General features: G+C 40.3%; 1 pseudogene; it reads left to right on the top strand.

Moving 5' to 3' along the window:
• Positions 1 to 915: 915 nt before the first annotated feature.
• On the top strand, positions 916 to 2,992 carry LOC123934222 (annotated as a pseudogene).
• The last annotated feature ends 17,689 nt before the right edge of the window (positions 2,993 to 20,681 follow it).

The following is a 20,681-nucleotide window of genomic DNA, read 5'->3' as shown; positions in this document are numbered from 1 at the left end:
GAGAGGCAAACCAAGAAAGAGACTTATAACTGTAGGAACAAACTGCTGGTCACCAGGGGGGAGGTGGGTGAGGACATGGGGGAAACAGGTGATGGGATTAAGAAGAGCACTTGTGATGAGCACTGGCCTTTGTATTGTGGGCTAAATCACTAAAACCTACACTTGAAACTAATATTATACTGTATGTTAACTAACTAGAATTTAAAGAAAAACTTTTTTAAAAAGTTCTACTTGCTCCATACCTTCAACAACATTTATTGTTATGAATCTTTCAAACTTTAGTTATCCCAGTAAGACTGCAGCATTATTTCTTCAGAGTTTTCATATCATTTTAAGGGCCATGTAGTAGTTCATTCTGTCAAGATGATAAAGTTTTTTAGTTTACTAATCTTTCACTGTTGGAGGCTTGTTTTTGTTTTGTTTTTCAATTTTTTACTTTACAAAACACTTGGATGATCATCCTTTAATATAAAACTTTTGTGTGCCAGTATCAGAAATGAAAAATGTTATCACTACAGATCTTACACATTTAAAAAAGTTAGGCACCTGCCAACTTGTGATCTTTCTCTCTCTGTCTCTCTCTCTGACAAATAAATAAATAAAATTAAAAAAAAAAAGTTAGGCACCCCAGGGTGGCTCAGTTGATTAATGTTTGCCTCAGCGGTTTTGGCTTAGGTCATGATCTCAGGATCATGGAATCAAGCCCCATTTCAGACTCTGTGCTCAGGAAGGAACCTCCTTGAGATTCTCTCTCTCCCTCTACCCCTGTACTGATCCCTCACACTCTCTCTCTAAAATACATAAATAAATCTTCTTTAAAAAAAAAAAAAGATAATGCCACGTGCGACCAGGAGAAAGTAACATCAACCCAGTAGCCAAGTTGTGGCGCCGCTGTGGAGGCGCTTTACTGACAACATGTCCCATCTACCCATGAAACTCCCACACAAGAAGATCGAGAAATGGAACCTGAAATTGTGCCAGTGAAACTTAAAGCTCCAGGGAGCCTCGGATGTGAGCTTATCAGAAACGCAAAATGGAGATATGTCTGAAGAACCAGTGGGAGGTGGGAAAGCTAAAAATTCCCTGAAACAGTCTGTGAATGTGGGCTCCTCAGAAGCCCAGAATGGAGAGAGAATTAAAGAAACAGTGGAAACTGTACAAGTTAAAAAAAAAAAAAAAAGAAAGAAAGAAACGAAATCTACCATAAAAATCAATGGAGAAGCAGCAACACAGCCTCCCAATTCAGAACCAAAAAAGAAGAAAAAGAAAAAGAGAAAAAATGGTGGATGATGCTGGGCTTGATACCAAAAAAGTGAAAACTGAAGACAAAGGGGACTCTGATGAAGGGACCCAAGCTCCTGAAGGGACAGAAAACAGTGTGGAGAAGCCAGATGGTCAGGAAGAGGACAGTGAAGTGTCCAGCCTACCCCTAGGACTGACAGGCGCATTTGAGGATATCATTTGCTTCTCTTACTGATCTTGTCTTTGAGAACACTCCCAGGGCAATAAAAGAAATGGGTTTTACAAACATGACTGAAATCCAGCATAAAAGTATCAGACCACTTCTGGAAGGCAGGTATCTTCTAGCAGCCGCAAAAACAGGCAGTGGCAAAATGCTGGCATTTCTCATCCCTGCAGTCAAACTCATTGTCAAGTTAAAGTTCATGCCTAGGAATGGAACTGGAGTTCCTATCCTCTCACCTAGTACGGAACTGGCTATGCAGACTTTCGGTGTTCTTAAGGAGCTAATGACGCACCATGTTCACACATATGGTTTGATAATGGGTGGCAGCAACAGGTCGGCTGAAGCACAGAAACTCGGTAATGGGATCAACATCATTGTGGCCACCCCAGGCCACCTCCTAGACCACATGCAGAATACCCCAGGGTTTATGTATAAAAATCTGCAGTGTCTGGTTATTGATGAGGCTGATCGTATCTTGGATGTTGGGTTTAAAGAGGAATTAAAACAATTATTAAACTTCTGCCAACACGCAGGCAAACCATGCTCTTTTCTGCCACACAAACTCGAAAAGTTGAGAACTCGGCAAGGATTTCTTTGAAAAAGGAGCCATTGTATGTGGTGTTGATGACGATAAAGCTAATGCAGCAACAGTGGATGTTCTTCAGCAGGGCTACGTTGTTTGTCCCTTGGAAAAGAGATTCCTCCTACTCTTTACATTCCTTAAGAAGAACCGGAAGAAGAAACTGATGGTCTTCTTTTCATCCTGTAAGTCCGTGAAATACCACTATGAGTTGCTGAACTACATCGATGTGCCTGTCTTGGCCACTCATGGAAGGCAGAAGCAAAATAAGTGTACAACCACATTCTTCCAGTTTTGCAACGCAGATTCAGGGATATTGTTATGTACTGATGTGGCAGCGAGAGGGCTGGATATTCCTGAAGTCGACTGGATTGTTTGATGACCCCAAGGAATATATTCATCGTGTGGGAAGAACAGCCAGAAGCCTAAACGGGAGAGGGCATGCCTTGCTCATTTTACACCCTGAAGAATTGGGTTTCCTTCATTACTTGAAGCAATCCAAGATTCCATTAAGTGAATTTCAGTTTTCCTGGTCCAAAATTTCTGACATTCAGTCTCAGCTTGAAAAATTGATTGAAAAGCACAACTCCCTTCATAAGTCAGACCAGGAAGTGTATAAGTCCTACATTTGAGCATATGATTCCCACTCTCTGAAACAGATCTTCAATGTTAATAACTTAAATTTGCCTCAGGTTGCTCTTCCATTTGGTTTCAAGGTGCCTCCTTTTGTTGATCTGAATGTGAACAGCTATGACAGCAAGCTTAAAAAGAGAGGAGGCAGTGGTGGCTTCCGCTATCAGAAAACCAAAAATGTCCAGAAATCCAAAATCTTCAAACTCATTAGTAACAAGTCCTCCAATCCCGAGCAGTTCTCCCACTGAAGACACACCTTCCTTTTGTCTCGAATAGCTTTGTCCTGAAATGGATATTTTCCCCTCTCTCTAACAAAGGAACTGTAGCTTCAGGGTTGGGACTGATGGAAGAGTTGATGGTTTCAAGCTCCAGGCACTGATACTTCCAGGAGATACCGCTCTTATTTGGGGATGTAAAACTGAGTTAAATTTTTCTAGGTTGTTCAAGAGCAAAACAAGGGATCTTTTGGATTTTGTTGGATAACAGAGTGTTTTAGATCTTTTGCCTCTGAATTTGTCATTGTTGGGGGGGACAGGTTATTTTTTATTTTTTTATTTAAAATCAAGTAATTAACATAAAATATATTACTGGTTTCAGAGGTGCAGTTAGGTGATTCACCAGTCTTCTATATACCCAGTGCTCATTACATCATGTGCCCCTCTTAATGTCCATTACCCAGTTCAGCCTACCTTAGAAGGCAGTGACCTGGTACACTGGGGGTGGTGATGCAGAAAATTATCTCAGTTTTTTTGTTTTTGCTTTTGGGTTTTGTTTTGGTTTGGTTTGGTTTGGTTGTTTCTTGGAGCTTAACCGTAGTTCTTGACCTCCCCTGAAAATGCTACTGTGGCTAGGAAGCATGTTACATTAAATGTGGCATTGGGATTTTGTATACTCCAGATTTTAAAGGAGCCTTTCCTATTTTTTTTTAAGAGCCCACGGTGTAGGTTATTTGTCATTGTTATTTGAATAAAGCACCCTTCACAGTCCTAATATGTGTTGGAAACAGTGGGAACCTGAGATTTTTGAGCCTCATTTACACCAATATATGTGTAATAATCTGTTATTCTCCCTTTAACAACTTAGCAAATATCTTTTTGCGAAAGGCACATAATGATGATACCGCTCATTCAACTTTGTTCCAAGTGGTTTGGATTTTGTTGAACCCTTCTAACTCTGCAGAATATTCAGGGAGGCAGAACATTTTTTGAGGAAAAAGTGCCCCTTCCAGGTCTGTGAAATGAAAATAGGTTTATGATGAAGATTGGAAATGAACAGCGGTCAAAAAGACCAGCAAAGATGGACGTTTCATCACATGGGGTTTTTGTTGTAGGAACTCTTGACTTCCAGAGTATTTAGTAGGTCTTGTTTTATTTCCAGTGCATTTTAGAACTATAAAATGGTTATTACATTTTAATCAATGTGAAACCAAAGTTGTTGGTATTATTTTGCTGTTGTGCTAGTTAATATTCATAGTCTCCTGTTAAGTACAAATACACTGAGAACATTAAATGTGGTGGAAACAGCTTAATACAAATAGCATCCCAGTAGATTAAAAAAAAAAAGTGATCCTCTGTGTCTGGGTTGGACTGTTGTCCCCTGGCCGGACCTGTCCTCAGATTCAGGCCTTGACGGTTAGACTTGTGACATTTAAGAATGCTTCATATAAGACATTCAGTAACTTTTTTTAAAAAGAAATAATCATGTCTCAAAAAACATGCAAAAACAAAGGGAAGACTCTTTAATCGCAGAGCAAGAGTAAAAACTCAGTATTTTCATACATAGCCATCAGAGGTTTTGTATACATACTTTTAAATTTTCTATCAAAAGTGATGTCATCCTTTACTCCCTGCTTATAACCATCTTGTTTTATAACATGTTATTTTCCTGTGTCATTAAATAATTACATTTAAAAAAAAGGTGACAAGAAAATACTACGAGCAGTTTTATGTCAACAGATTCAACAATGTAGATGAAATGGAAAAATATACCTTAGTGGGGCCCGGGTGGCCCAGTGGGTTAAGCCTCTGCCTTCCACTTTGGTCATCATTTCAGGGTCCTGGGATTGAGCCTGAATCGGACTCCCTGCTTCCCGCTCCTCCTCTGCCTGCCAGTCTATGTGTGATCTCTCTTTCTCTCTCTCTCTCTGTCAGATAAATAAGTAAAATCTTTTTAAAAAAAGAAAAGTATATAAAAACACAAAATAAAACAAAAATATGAATGATTCAATATCTATTTTCGTAATTGAAATAATTATTAACAACCTTACCTGAAAGAAAGTCCTAGATCCAAGTAGTTTTACTGGCAAATACTATCAAACATTTATGGAAGAAATAACATGAAAATTACAAAAACCTTTTCAGACACTAAAGGAACAAGTGACACTGGATGTTATCAGGTTTTAAACCTTTGCCAATGTGAAAAGTGAAAAATCTTCCATGTTAATCTTATTTTTCCTTTGATTACTAGTAAGATTGGAGTGTTTCTTTTTAAAGATTTTTTTTGACAGAGAAAGACAGTGAGAGAGGGAACATAAGCAGGAGCAGTGGGAAAGGGAGAAACAGGCTTCCCACTGAGCAGGGAGCCCGACACGGGGTGCGATCCCAGGACCCCAGGACCATGACCTGAGCTGAAGGCAGATGCTTAACTACTGAACCACCCAGGCATCCCAACCTGTTTCTTATTTTTTAAAAATGTATTTATTTGACAGAGAGAGAAAGAGAGCGATCACAAGTAGGCACAGAGGCAGGCAAAGAGGCAGGCAGAGAGAGAGAGGGAAGCAGGCTCCCTGCTGAGCAAATGCCTGATGTGGGTCTTGATTCCAGGACCCTGAGATCATGAGCCAAGCTGAAGCCAGAGGCTTAACCCACTGAGCCACCCAGGTGTCCCAGATTGAAGTTTTTTGTATATTAACTGTCCTTTTCCCATTTTAAAATCTGAATGTTTGTCTTTTTCTGACTGGTTATTTAAGGTTTATTTATTTATTTGAGAGAGGGAGAGAAAATGAGAGAGAGAGAGAACATGAGTTCAGAAGGGAAGACAGAGGAAGAGAAAGAGACAGAGAAGAGAGAATCTCAAGCAGGCTCCCCACAGCATGCGGAGCCTGGCACTGACATGAGGCTCAGTCTGACAACCAAAAGATCATGACCTGAGCCAAAACTCAATCAAGAGTTGGACACCTAATTGAGTGAGATTGAGCAGAGGGTGGTGTGCTCATTATGAAAGTAAAAGTCCTCAGTTCGCAGTCCCTCTACCTACATGCTTGGTCTAAAATACCTGCTTGTCGATACAGCAATTTTGACCTCAGGTATCATTCAAGACCAGAACTGTGGGAGAGATGGATCACAAAACCAGTCACTCCTCATTTACTAGATTTTCTGTAGTGCACTAAGGCACAAGGGGACAAGGTAGTTTGGTTTTGATGGAGAAAGGAGACAGGTCATGAAAAACCAGAATATAAAAACCATAAAACTCCACAGTCCTGAAGGAGGTCCTATGCAGCCAGAGAAGTGGAGATAATGGAGCAAAACAAGCCCATATGGCAAAATATTTCATTACAGAGCAGTGCCTGTACCGTATTTGTCTGGGGGATAATCTTTCCAGGGAACCAGAAAAGTAATAAGACAAAGAAATGTGCAGTATATTAATTCTTCTCAGAGAGACTGAGAGTGTGTGGCTGGAAGTAATTTGGGATATTGGCTAAGAAACCCATAAAGGACACAGCAGTGAAAGGAGCAAGTTGCTAACCACCTACCTAAGCAAAGTAGATCGGACCAACTGCAGGGCTTTGTTTCTGACTGAGAGGATACGCAAGCTTGGGGCCAGAGCTGCTTTACTTGGCACTCTGGGGGTGAGGCTGCACACTGTCACCTATACCTTTCTTTTTCATCTTTCCCCATGCAGCAAACAGCTTTTCCTCCAAACAGATGTTGAACAAGTGTATAAAGGATGTTGGTTAAATATTCGTTATGAAGAATATTGCGCTCCCTGAAGGGCTGCCCATCTCAGTCTCACCCTGGCTGCAGGAAGGTGGAGAGAAGTAGAGAGACACCACGGTTTTCATGGTATCCACTCGAGTCTCCAAGCTCTCCAGCTTGCTCCCTCCTCCCCTCCTTACAAAACAAAGAGAAAAAGAAGGAAAGGGTGAAAGTCGGGGGATGTGTTTGGTTAAACAACAAACACCAGAATTCCTTTCCCCTGACTATAATGTAAGGCTGATAGAGCTACAACATCTCCTATCCCCCATGCCAAAATCGGAGAAGCTCTGAAAAATAAACCTGCTTCTCATATCTCATTTGATTCAAAACCTGACCGATCAGGAAGTGAAACTCTCTGCAGTCTTTATCCTAATCAGTTGGCATAGTCATATATTTCAATGCAGAAATATTTATTGGCATGATTTCAAGATGCAGCTCCATGGTTTTATGCACCATATCACCTTTATAAAAGCTGTGAAACAACGAATTCTAAAACACATTAGCCATATGGTTTTCAGGTAAGAAATAATACTGAAAGATATTTCATAAGCGGCGAGGGAGAAAATGTTCACAAAGCTCCCCGAACTGTGCCTGACACCCAAGAAACAGGAATTCCATTTTCTTCTGCCCATGTTTTGCTTGTATGGAGAAAGAGCCCTTCTTCAGAAATTAGCTCCAGGCTGGCTAATGGGGATCAGATAATACCAATGAGGTACTGAGTGAAAATATTGGCAACTTATGCAACAGACATAGAGCTAATGTCTCTAAGATATCTAGAATTCTTAAAGCAGAGAAAGACCAAACTTGGTAGGAAAATAGGCAAAATACTTGAATAGACAGTTTACAGGAAATGATAAGCAAATGTTCCTTAAACATTAAAAAAATAACAGAGGGTTACAGAAGAGAAGGGATGGAGTGATGGGGAATCAATGATGGGTCCTGAGGAGGGCAGGTTTGGTGATGAGCACTGGGTGTTACCCAACTAATGAATCCTTGAACACTACATCAGAAACCAATAATGTACTATATGTTGGCTAATTGGACATAACAAATAAATAAACTAATTATAATAAGAATAGGAATAATGATAAATAAGCCACCCTTGGGAGCCTGGGTGGCTCAGCCGGTTAAGCATCTGACTCTTGATTTTGGCTCAGGGACGATCTCAGGGTCATAAGAGCCCCACATCTGGCTCTGTGTTCACTAGGAGTGTGCTTAGGATTCTCTCTCTCTCTCTCTCTCTCTCACTGCCTTTGCCCCTCCTCCCACACACACACTTTCTCTCTCTCAAATAAATAAATAATTCTTAAAAAGAAACTGTCCTGAGGGAGGAGTCAAGATGGCGGAGAAGTAGCAGCCTGAGACTACATCAGGTAGCAGGAGATCAGCTCGATAGCTTATCTAAACATTGCGAACACCTACAAATCCAACGGGAGAGCGAAGAGAAGAAGAACAGCAACTCTAGAAACAGAAAATCAACCACTTTCTGAAAGGTAGGACTGGCGGAGAAGTGAATCTAAAACGACGGGAAGATAGACCGCGGGGGGAGGGGCCGGCTCCCGGCAAGCGGCGGAGGAACGGAGCACAACATCAGGACTTTTAAAAGTCTGTTCCACTGAGGGACATTGCTCCAGGGGCTAAACCGGGGTGAAGCCCACACGGGGCCAGCGTGGCCCCAGGCCCCGCAGGGTCACAGAAGGATTGGGGGAGTCGGAGTGTCGGAGAGCTTGCAGGTATTAGAACGGAGAAGCCGGCTGCAGAGACAGAGCCGAGGACTGAACTCTCAGCTCGGGGTTACCTTGAACTGGTCGCGGGCTGGGTGAGCTCGGAGCGCGGCTAGAGGCTGGGGATACGGGAGTGATTGGGTGCTGTCCTCTGGGGGCGCACTGAGGAGTGGGGCCCCAGGCTCTCGGATCCTCCGGGCCGGAGACTGGGAGGCCCCATTTTCATTCCCGTCCTCCGGAACTCTACGGAAAGCGTTCAGGGAACAGAAGCTCCCAAAAGCGAACCCGGGCCGATTACTTAGTCCGGCCGCTGGTAAGGGCGGTGCAATCCCGCCTCGGGCAAAGACACTTGAGAGTCACTACAACAGGCCCCTCCCCCAGAAGATCAACAAAATATCCAGCCAGGACGAAGTTCATCTATCAAGGAGAAAGCAGATTCAATTCCTAAGACAGCAGAGCAATTCCAGAGGAGGAGAAAGCAAAGCATGGAACTCATGGCTTTCTCCCCATGATTCTTTAGTCTTGCGGCTATTTCAATTTTTTTTTTTTTTCAATTTTTTTTCTTTTTTCAATTTTTTTTCTTTTTTCTTTTTTCTTCTTCTGCTAAATTTTTAAAAACTTTTACCCTTTTCTGTTTTAACATTTTTTGACTAGTTCATCTAAATATATATATTTTTTCTTTCTTTTTTATATTTTTTTATTTGTTTTATTTTTTAAATTTTTTTCTTTTTTCTTTTTTTTTCTTTTTTTTTTTTTTCTTTTCAGAACCTGTTTTTATCCCCTTTCTCCCCCCCCACAATTTGGGGTCTCTTCTGATTTGGTTACAGCGCATTTTTCCGGGGTCTTTGCCACCCTTTTAGTAGTTTATTTGCTCCTTCATATCCTCTTATCTGGACAAAATGACAAGGCGGAAAAAATCACCACAAACAAAAGAACAAGAGACAGTACCGAAGGCTAGGGACCTAATCAACACAGACATGGGTAATATGTCAGATCAAGAGTTCAGAATGACGATTCTGAACATTCTAGCCGGGCTTGAAAAAGGCACGGAAGATATTAGAGAAACCCTCTCTGGAGATATTAAAGCCCTTTCTGGAGAAATTAAAGAACTAAAATCTAACCAAGTTGAAATCAAAAAAGCTATTAATGAGGTGCAATCAAAAATGGAGGCTCTCACTGCTAGGATAAATGAGGCAGAAGAAAGAATTAGTGATATAGAAGACCAAATGACAGAGAATAAGGAAGCCGAGCAAAAGAGGGACAAACAGCTACTGGACCATGAGGGGAGAATTTGAGAGGTAAGTGACACCATAAGACAAAACAACATTAGAATAATTGGGATTCCAGAAGAAGAAGAAACAGAGAGGGGAGCAGAAGGTCTATTGGAGAGAATCATTGGAGAGAATTTCCCTAATATGGCAAACGGAACAAGCATCAAAATCCAGGAGATGCAGAGAACCCCCCTCAAAGTCAACAAGAATAGGTCCACACCCCGTCACCTAATAGTAAAATTGACAAGTCTTAGTGACAAAGAGAAAATCCTGAAAGCAGCCCGAGAAAAGAAGTCTGTAACATACAATGGTAAAAATATTAGATTGGCGGCAGACTTATCCACAGAGACCTGGCAGGCCAGAAAGAGCTAGGCATGATATATTCAGAGCACTCAACGAGAAAAACATGCAGCCAAGAATACTCTATCCAGCTAGGCTATCATTGAAAATAGAAGGAGAGATCAAAAGCTTCCAGGACAAACAAAAACTGAAAGAATTTGCAAACACCAAACCAGCTCTACAGGAAATATTGAAAGGGGTCCTCTAAGCAAAGAGAGAGCCTAAAAGTAATAGATCAGGAAGGTACAGAGACAATATACAGTAACAGTCACCTTACAGGCTAATAATGGCACTAAATTCATATCTCTCAATAGTTACCCTGAATGTTAATGGGCTAAATGCCCCAATCAAAAGACACAGGGTATCAGAATGGATAAAAAAACAAAACCCATCAGTATGTTGCCTACAAGAAACTCATTTTAGACGCGAAGACACCTCCAGATTTAAAGTGAGGGGGTGGAAAACAATTTACCATGCTAATGGGCATCAGAAGAAAGCTGGGGTGGCAATCCTTATATCAGATCAATTAGATTTTAAGCCAAAGACTATAATAAGAGATGAGGAAGGACACTATATCCTACTCAAAGGGTCTGTCCAACAAGAAGATCTAACAATTTTAAATATCTATGCCCCTAACGTGGGAGCAGCCAACTATATCAACCAATTAATAACAAAATCAAAGAAACACATCAATAATAATACAATAATAGTAGGGGACTTGAACACTCCCCTCACTGAAATGGACAGATCATCCAAGCCAAAGATCAACAAGGAAATAAAGGCCTTAAATGACACACTGGACCAGATGGACATCACAGATATATTCAGAACATTTCATCCCAAAGCAACAGAATACACATTCTTCTCTAGTGCACATGGAACCTTCTCCAGAATAGATCACATCCTGGGTCACAAATCAGGTCTCAACCGGTATCAAAAGATTAGGATTATTCCCTGCATATTTTCAGACCACAGTGCTCTGAAGCTAGAACTCAATCACAAGAGGAAAGCTGGAAAGAACCCAAATACATGGAGACTAAACAGCATCCTTCTAAAGAATGAATGGGTTAACCAGGAAATTAAAGAAGAATTGAAAAAATTCATGGAAACAAATGATAATGAAAACACAACAGTTCAAAATCTGTGGGACACAGCAAAGGCAGTCCTGAGAGGAAAATATATAGCGGTACAAGCCTTTCTCAAGAAACAAGAAAGGTCTCAAGTACACAACCTAACCCTACACGTAAAGGAGCTGGAGAAAGAACAAGAAAGAAACCCTAAACCCAGCAGGAGAAGAGAAATCATAAAGATCAGAGCAGAAATCAATGAAATAGAAACCAAAAAAACAATAGAAAAAATCAATGAAACTAGGAGCTGGTTCTTTGAAAGAATCAATAAGATTGATAAACCCCTGGCCAGACTCGTCAAAAAGAAAAGAGAAAGGACCCAAATAAATAAAATCATGAATGAAAGAGGCGAGATCACAACTAACACCAAAGAAATACAGAGAATTATAAGAACATACTATGAGCAACTCTACGCCAACAAATTGGACAATCTGGAAGAAATGGATGCATTCCTAGAGACATATAAACTACCACAACTGAACCAGGAAGAAATAGAAAACCTGAACAGGCCCATAACCAGTAAGGAGATTGAAACAGTCATCAAAAATCTCCAAACAAACAAAAGCCCAGGGCCAGACGGCTTCCCAGGGGAATTCTACCAAACATTTAAAGAAGAACTCATTCCTATTCTCCTGAAACTGTTCCAAAAAATAGAAATGGAAGGAAAACTTCCAAACTCATTCTATGAGGCCAGCATCACCTTGATCCCCAAACCAGACAAGGATCCCACCAAGAAAGAGAACTACAGACCAATATCCTTGATGAACACAGACGCAAAAATTCTCGCCAAAATACTAGCCAATAGGATTCAACAGTACATTAAAAGGATTATTCACCACGATCAAGTGGGATTTATTCCAGGGCTGCAGGGTTGGTTCAACATCCGCAAATCAATCAATGTGATAGAACACATTAATAAAAGAAAGAACAAGAACCATATGATACTCTCAATAGATGCTGAAAAAGCATTTGACAAAGTACAGCATCCCTTCCTGATCAAAACTCTTCAAAGTGTGGGGATAGAGGGCACATACCTCAATATTATCAAAGCCATCTATGAAAAACCCACCGCAAATATCATTCTCAATGGAAAAAAAACTGAAAGCTTTTCCGTGAAGGTCAGGAACACGGCAGGGATGTCCATTATCACCACTGCTATTCAACATAGTACTAGAAGTCCTAGCCTCAGCAATCAGACAACAAAAAGAAATTAAAGGCATCCAAATTGGTAAAGAAGAAGTCAAACTATCACTCTTCGCAGATGATATGATACTATATGTGGAAAACCCAAAAGACTCCACTCCAAAACTGCTAGACCTTGTACAGGAATTCAGTAAAGTGTCAGGATATAAAATCAATGCACAGAAATCAGTTGCATTTCTGTACACCAACAACAAGACTGAAGAAAGAGAAATTAAGGAGTCAATCCCATTTACAATTGTACCCAAAACTATAAGATACCTAGGAATAAACCTAACCAAAGAGACTAAGAATCTATACACAGAAAATTATAAAGTACTCATGAAAGAAATTGAGGAAGACACCAAAAAATGGAAAAATGTTCCATGCTCCTGGATTGGAAGGATAAATATTGTGAAAATGTCTATGCTACCTAAAGCAATCTACACATTTAATGCAATCCCTATCAAAATACCATCCATTTTTTTCAAAGAAATGGAACAAATAATCCTAAAATTTATATGGAACCAGAAAAGACCTCGAATAGCCAAAGGAATATTGAAAAAGAAAGCCAAAGTTGGTGGCATCACAATTCCGGACTTCAAGCTCTATTACAAAGCTGTCATCATCCAGACAGCATGGTACTGGCACAAAAACAGACACATAGATCAGTGGAACAGAATAGAGAGCCCAGAAATAGACCCTCAACTCTATGGTCAACTCATCTTCGACAAAGCAGGAAAGAATGTCCAATGGAAAAAAGACAGCCTCTTCAATAAATGGTGCTGGGAAAATTGGACAGCCACATGCAGAAAAATGAAATTGGACCACTTCCTTACACCACACACGAAAATAGACTCCAAATGGATGAAGGACCTCAATGTGAGAAAGGAATCCATCAAAATCCTTGAGGAGAATGCAGGCAGCAACCTCTTTGACCTCAGCCGTAGCAACATCTTCCTAGGAACAACGGCAAAGGCAAGGGAAGCAAGGGCAAAAATGAACTATTGGGATTTCATCAAGATCAAAAGCTTTTGCACAGCAAAGGAAACAGTTAACAAAACCAAAAGACAACTGACAGAATGGGAGAAGATATTTGCAAACGACATATCAGATAAAGGGCTAGTATCCAAAATCTATAAGGAACTTAGCAAACTCAACACCCAAAGAACAAACAATCCAATCAAGAAATGGGCAGAGGACATGAACAGACATTTCTGCAAAGAAGACATCCAGATGGCCAACAGACACATGAAAAAGTGCTCCACGTCCCTCGGCATCAGGGAAATACAAATCAAAACCACAATGAGATATCACCTCACACCAGTCAGAATGGCTAAAATTAACAAGTCAGGAAATGACAGATGCTGGAGAGGATGTGGAGAAAGGGGAACCCTCCTCCACTGTTGGTGGGAATGCAAGCTGGTGCAACCACTCTGGAAAACAGCATGGAGGTTCCTCAAAATGTTGAAAATAGAACGACCCTATGACCCAGCAATTGCACTACTGGGTATTTACCCTAAAGATACAAATGTAGTGATCCGAAGGGGCACGTGTACCCGAATGTTTATAGCAGCAATGTCTACAATAGCCAAACTATGGAAAGAACCTAGATGTCCATCAACAGATGAATGGATAAAGAAGATGTGGTATATATACACAATGGAATACTATGCAGCCATCAAAAGAAATGAAATCTTGCCATTTGCGACGACGTGGATGGAACTAGAGTGTATCATGCTTAGTGAAATAAGTCAATCAGAGAAAGACAACTATCATATGATCTCCCTGATATGAGGACATGGAGAAGCAACATGGGGGGGTAGGGGGATAGGAGAAGAATAAATGAAACAAGATGGGATTGGGAGGGAGACAAACCATAAATGACTCTTAATCTCACAAAACAAACTGGGGGTTGCTGGAGGGAGGTGGGATTGGGAGAGGGGGAGCGGGCTATGGACATTGGGGAGGGGAGGCGAACCATAAGAGACTATGGACTCTGAAAAACAACCTGAGGGTTTTGAAGGGTCAGGGGTGGGAGGTTGGGGCAACCTGAGGGTTTTGAAGGGTCAGGGGTGGGAGGTTGGGGGAACAGGTGGTGGGTAATGGGGAGGGCACGTTTTGCATGGAGCACTGGGTGTTGTGCAAAAAGAATGAATACTGTTATGCTGAAAAAATAAATAAAATGGAAAAAAAAATAAATAAATAAAATGCTACTTTGAAATAGAAAAAAAAAAAAAAAGAAGTCATCAGAGAGGGAGATAAACCATGAGAGACTCAACCCTAGGGAACAAACTGAGGGTTGCTGGAGGGGAGAGCCAGGTAGGGGGATAGGGTAACTGGGTGATGGGCATGGAGGAGGGCACGTGGTGTGATGAGCACTGGGTGTTATGAGCAACTGAAGAATCATTGAACACTACGTCTGAAACTAATGATGTGTTGGTCAACTGAATCTAAATAAAAAAATAAACAAATAAAAAAAAAGAAACTGTCCTGTTAAGTTTGATTTGGAAATTGTTTTTCCCAGTTCTGTGTACTAAAAGTCCTCAAAGCAATGGCATGTAATAGCAATGAATCAACATAGCCCAGATCATGACTTCTAAATATTATTGCCCATTCAAGGAGATCCTACAAGAAACTGATGTTTCCAGGTATGGAGTAGAGCAAATACCAGGTAAGTCTAAGACCTCTTGTTAGATCAGAAAGTAAAGAAGTAATCGAACATTGGTGGGGTCACATCAAAGCAACACAAAAGTCCACTGAAGGGTCCTCTGCCTCAGGAAGTTGGATGCAGTCCTGTGATGAGCTCTGACCAGTGAGATGGGTGAGGGAGTGAGACATGCCACCTCAAACAGAACACTTTGGACTGAGTCTGGCTCCCCCTCCGTCCATCTCATATAGCACCTGGCAGTTACCTATGGTGGGTGCTCTTTTATCCTGGTCCCACGAAGACCATGTGGACATGTGGCAGGTGCCAGAAACATACTTCCCTAGTAGAAGCTGCTAAGACACAGGGATACGTGTTACTCACAGTAACATCTGGCCCTTCCTAACTGGCATGCATCCTCCAGTCTCCTCTCTATGAGGCAGCACAGCCTTACAGGTAAAGCATGAATTCTGTTGTCTGAGACACATGGGTCTGACTTCCAGTTCTACCTGTTTCTTCACTCCAACCTCAGGCAACTTACTGTCAGGCTCTGAGCCTCCACTTCTATGCTATAAGGTGGATGGTTATACCATCTCAGGATTGGGGGGGATTAAATGAAGTAATAAGACATATAAAGTTTGAGTCAGCACGTGGCACACACAGTAAATGTTCAATACATTTTAACTGTATACCTTTGTATCTCGAGTGTAAACATTCTGAAATCTCAGAAACGTATTATGGCAAAAGAAGGACTTGTTCAATTTTCGGCTTGGGTTTCCTTCTGAATAGTGTTTCTCAACAAATAGTGTAATATGTACATTCATTGACAGTATTTTTCCTCTTCACAAGATACTGTGCTCTTTTTAAGTTACAAATGATAGCTCTGCATCAGCTTTTTAAATTATGTGGTATTAAATATTGTCAATAATTTGATCATTTCTCTATTGCTGGGCATTTTCAGAGGCTGCACATGGCATCAAAAACAAATGAAATAGACTAAAGTCTCTCACCATGTATTGTAGGCTAGAATAAATTCTTAACTTTTTTTGTCATGAATCTATATATGTATACATATATGCATATATATATATATGCATATATATATAAAATTTAAAATGCACTCCCAGTGGTACCTGGGTGGCCCAGTGGGTTAAGCCTCTGCCGTCAGCTCAGGTCATGATCCCAAGGTCCTGGGATCACTCTCTGTGAAATAAATAAGTAAAATCTTTAAAAAAAATTCCTCACTCTATCTGATTTTTAAAAAATAATAATAATAAAAACAAATAAAATGTACTCCCAGAGACTCTAAGATGGTGGAGAAATAGAAAACCTTAATTTGATCTGGTTTCAGTAATTCAGTTAGACAGTTATTGAATCATTCTGAACACCTGTGAACTCACCCAGAGATGTAAGAAAAGAGTAGCTGCAACTCTAGAAATATAAAAGCAACCAGCAAGGCTCTCATTCAGAATAGAAGGAGAAAGAAACAGCTTCTAGAGAAACAGAAACTAAGAGAATTTGTGATCACTAAATCAGTCCTTCAAGAAATACTAAAGGGGATCCTTTTTTTAAAAAAATATTTTATTTATTTGACAGAGAGAAATCACAACTAGGCAGAGAGGCAGGCAGAGAGAGAAGAGGAAGCAGGCTCCCCACGGAGCAGAGAGCCCGATGTGGGGCTCGATCCCAGGACCCTGGGATCATGACCAGAGTGAAGGCAGAGGCTTTATCCCACTGAGCCACGCTGGCACCCCTAAAGGGGATCCTTTAAGCAAAGAGAGAGCCCAAAAGGAACTCGGACCAAAAAGGAACAGAGACTATATACAGAAAGAGTGCCTTTAGAGGTAATACAGTGGCACTAAATTCCCATCTCTTAACAGTAACTCTGAATGTAAATGGAATAAATGGACAATCAAAAGGCATGGGGTTGGGGCGCCTGGGTGGCTCAGTGGGTTAAAGCCTCTGCATTCGGCTCAGGTCATGATCCCAGGGTCCTGGGATCGAGCCCCGCATCGGGCTCTCTGCTTGGCTGGGAGCCTGCTTCCTCCTCTCTCTCTCTCTGCCTGCCTCTCTGCCTACTTGTAATCTCTATCTGTCAAAAAAATAAATCTTTAAAAAAAAAAAAGGCATGGGGTTTAGGATTGGATGAAAAGGCCAGGACCCATCCATATTTCATCTAAAGAGAATCATTTTAGACCCAAAGACACCTCCAGATTGAAAGTGAGAGGGGTAGAAAAATATTTATCATGCTAGTAGACATCAAAAGATAACTGGGGTAGAAACCCTTTTCAGACAAATTAGATTTTATTTGGTTAAAGATTTATTTATTTGACAGAGAGAGAGATCACAAGTAGGCAGAGAGGCAGACAAAGAGAGATGGGGAAGCAGGCTCCCAGCTGAGCAGAGAGACTGATGCAGGACTCGATCCCAGGACACTGAGATCATAACCTGAGCTGAAGGCAGAGGCTTACCCCACTGAGCCACCAAGGTGCACCCAGACAAATTAGATTTTAAACCAAAGAGTGTCCTAAGAGATGAGGAAGGCTACTGTATCATACTTCAAGGTTCTATCAAACAAGGAGATCTAACAATTGTAAATATTTATGTTGCTAACTCAGGAGCAGCCAATTAGATAAGCCAATTAACAACAAAATTAAAGAAACACAACAATAATGATACAAAAATAGTAGGGGACTTGAACACCCCACTCACAGGAATGGACCTATCATCTAAGCAGAAGATCAATAAGGAAACAAGTGTTTTAAATGACACAGGACACCAGGTGGACTTCACATATATATTCAGAACATTCCATCCTAAAGAAAAAAAATGAATAAATATTTTTCTTCAGTACACATAGAACATTCTCCAGAATAGATTAAATACTGTGTCACAAATCACACCTCAACTGGTGCCAAAACTCTGGGATTAGACCCTAGTGCTGTGAATTTGGAACTCAATCACAAGAGGAAAAACTGGAAAGAACTCAAATACATGGAAGCTAAAGAGCATCCTACTAAAGAATTTCTCTCTTATGAGATGATATGCTACTATACAGAGAAAACACTAAAGACTCTACCAAGTAACTACTAGAGTGATTAATGAATTAGGTAAGGTTTCAGGATACAAAATTAGTATTAGGGATCTGTTGCATTTATATATAATCCTAATGAAATTGTAGAAAGAGAAATTAAGAAAAACAATCCTGTTTACGATTACCCCAGAAAGTTTAAAACACCCAGCAATAAACTTCACCAAGGAGGTGAAACACCTGTACTCTGAATGCTATCCAACACTGGTGAAAGAAATTGAAGATGACAGGAACAAATTCATGAGAAAATGCCACGTCCATCAACTGGGACAACCAAGATTAAAATGTCCATACTACCTAAAGGAACTCACAGTTTTAATGCAAACCCTATCAAATTATCAACACCAGTTTTCACTCAACCAGAACAAAGAATCCTATGGAACAGAAAAGACCCTGAGTGGCCTAAGCAATCTTGAAAAAGAAGAACAAAACTGAAGGTACCAAAATTCCTGATTTCAAGATCTACTACAACAAGGTAGTAATCAAAACAATACGGCCTGGCACAAAAATGAACGCAGAGATCAATGAACAGAACACACAGTCCAGAAATAATCCCATTCTTGTACGGTCAATTCATTCATGACAACGGAGATCAGTAACGCACAATGGGGAAAAGCTCTGTCTCTTCAACAAGTGATGTGGAAAAACTGGACAGCCACTCACAAACAATGAAATCACACTACTTCCTTATACCAGGCACAAGAAAGACTCACAATGGACCAAAGACTTCCATGTGAGACCTGAAACCATAAAATTCCTGAGTATGGGCTGTCGTTTCTTTAAAATCAGCCATGGAAACAGTTTTCTAGGAAGGCCTCCTCTGTCAAGGGACACAAAAGCAAAATTAATACACTGGGATTACGATGAAATATAAACTTCTCCTAGAAAACTACCAAAAAAAGCACAAAGACAACATACAGAATGTGAGAAGATGTTTGCAAATGATGTGTCTGGTAAGAAATTAATATCCAAAATATATAAAGAACTTATAAAATGCCATACCAAAAAAAAAAACCCCCAAATAATTCAATTTGATCCAACTGAAAAGTAAATGGAGAACACGAAGAGACAATTCTGTATAAGTAAATAAAGATGAGCAGCGCACTCATGAAAGGGTGCTTACTATAACTAACCATGGGAGAAATTCAAAGCAAAGTAACAATGAGATAGCATCTCTCCCATGTCATAATGGGTAGAAGAAAAACCATAAGAAATAACAAGTATTGAGTGCTAGAACAAAGGTACCCTCACACACTATTGGTGAGAGTCCAAACTGGTGCAGCCACTATGGAAAACATGATTTGGGTTCTTCACAAAATTTATAAATACCACAGGATCCAGTAATCTACCCAAGATCAATGAAAATGCTCATTTGGGAAGAGAGATACACCCCTACTTTACATGAAGCATTACTACCAAAGCCAAGAGAGGGAAGCAACCCAAGTATCTATGCACAAATTAATGGATAAATACTCAGGCATAAAAAAAGGTATGCGATCTTGCCATTTGCAACAACATGGATAGATCTAGAAGATATAATGCTAACTGAAAGAAGTCACTCAGAGAGACAAATAAAAAATGATTTCACTCATATCTGGAATTTAATAAACAAAGAAAAAAGATGAATCAAATCAGACTCTTTTTTTTTTTTTTTTAATTTTTTTTTTTTTAATTTATTTGACAGAGAGAGATCACAAGTAGACAGAGAGGCAGGCAGAGAGAGAGGGAGGGAAGCAGGCTCACTGCCGAGCAGAGAGCCCGATGCGGGACTCGATCCCAGGACCCTGAGATCATGACCTGAGCCGAAGGCAGCGGCTTAACCCACTGAGCCACCCAGGCGCCCCTCAAATCAGACTCTTAAATACAGAGAACAAACTGATGGTTGACAGAGGAGAGGTGGGAAGGGGGATGGGTGAAAAAGGTAAAGGGGATTAGGAGGACACTGATGGTGATGCACACAAAACTCATGTATACAATGGATGAATCATTATATCCCGCACCTGACACTAATATAACACTTGGTATTTAGACATGAATAACAATATTTCAAAAAGAATACTGGCACAGCAACAGATCTGTTGATTTTGTTATCTTGGAATGAAAATGTGATATATCAAGTTTCTGAAATCATTATTAAATTGGCAAAATGGCGGTGTGGTCATAAAATTCCTCCTATCCAGATATATAATTGAGTAACTATAGCAGGTCTGTGTGATATATGTTGTTAAATCTCCCCCAAAAATGATTATGCCCACTTGCATCTTCTTCAGCAAATTACCTTAATACCATGAGCAAAAGTTCTCTATGTATGAATTCAAATGTGCAAACCTTAAAATTGTACAACTAGGAAATACCTCTTCTCAAAATCAGTGAATGAGAGGATGGCCTTATGTCTAAAACATACTTATATTAACTACACACATACAAATAAACTATCAAATAAAATACACTAAGATGAAATGAAATCATATTGATACAGATACATTCCTTTTTTATATGACTAGTCAGTGTGGGAAGAAATCTTCACCTGTGTGGGTAAAGATAGCAATAACCTATGCAACAAATGCTGTTATTATAGAAAGCTGCATTCTGCTTAGAAGGCCTGCCTTGTTTCATACAAGAAGCCACCTGAAAGGAGCCTTTACAGTATT

Source organism: Meles meles, chromosome 21 (genome assembly GCF_922984935.1).
Source record: "Meles meles chromosome 21, mMelMel3.1 paternal haplotype, whole genome shotgun sequence".
Lineage (NCBI taxonomy): Eukaryota > Metazoa > Chordata > Mammalia > Carnivora > Mustelidae > Meles > Meles meles.
This window is presented reverse-complemented; position numbering and strand designations above follow the sequence as displayed.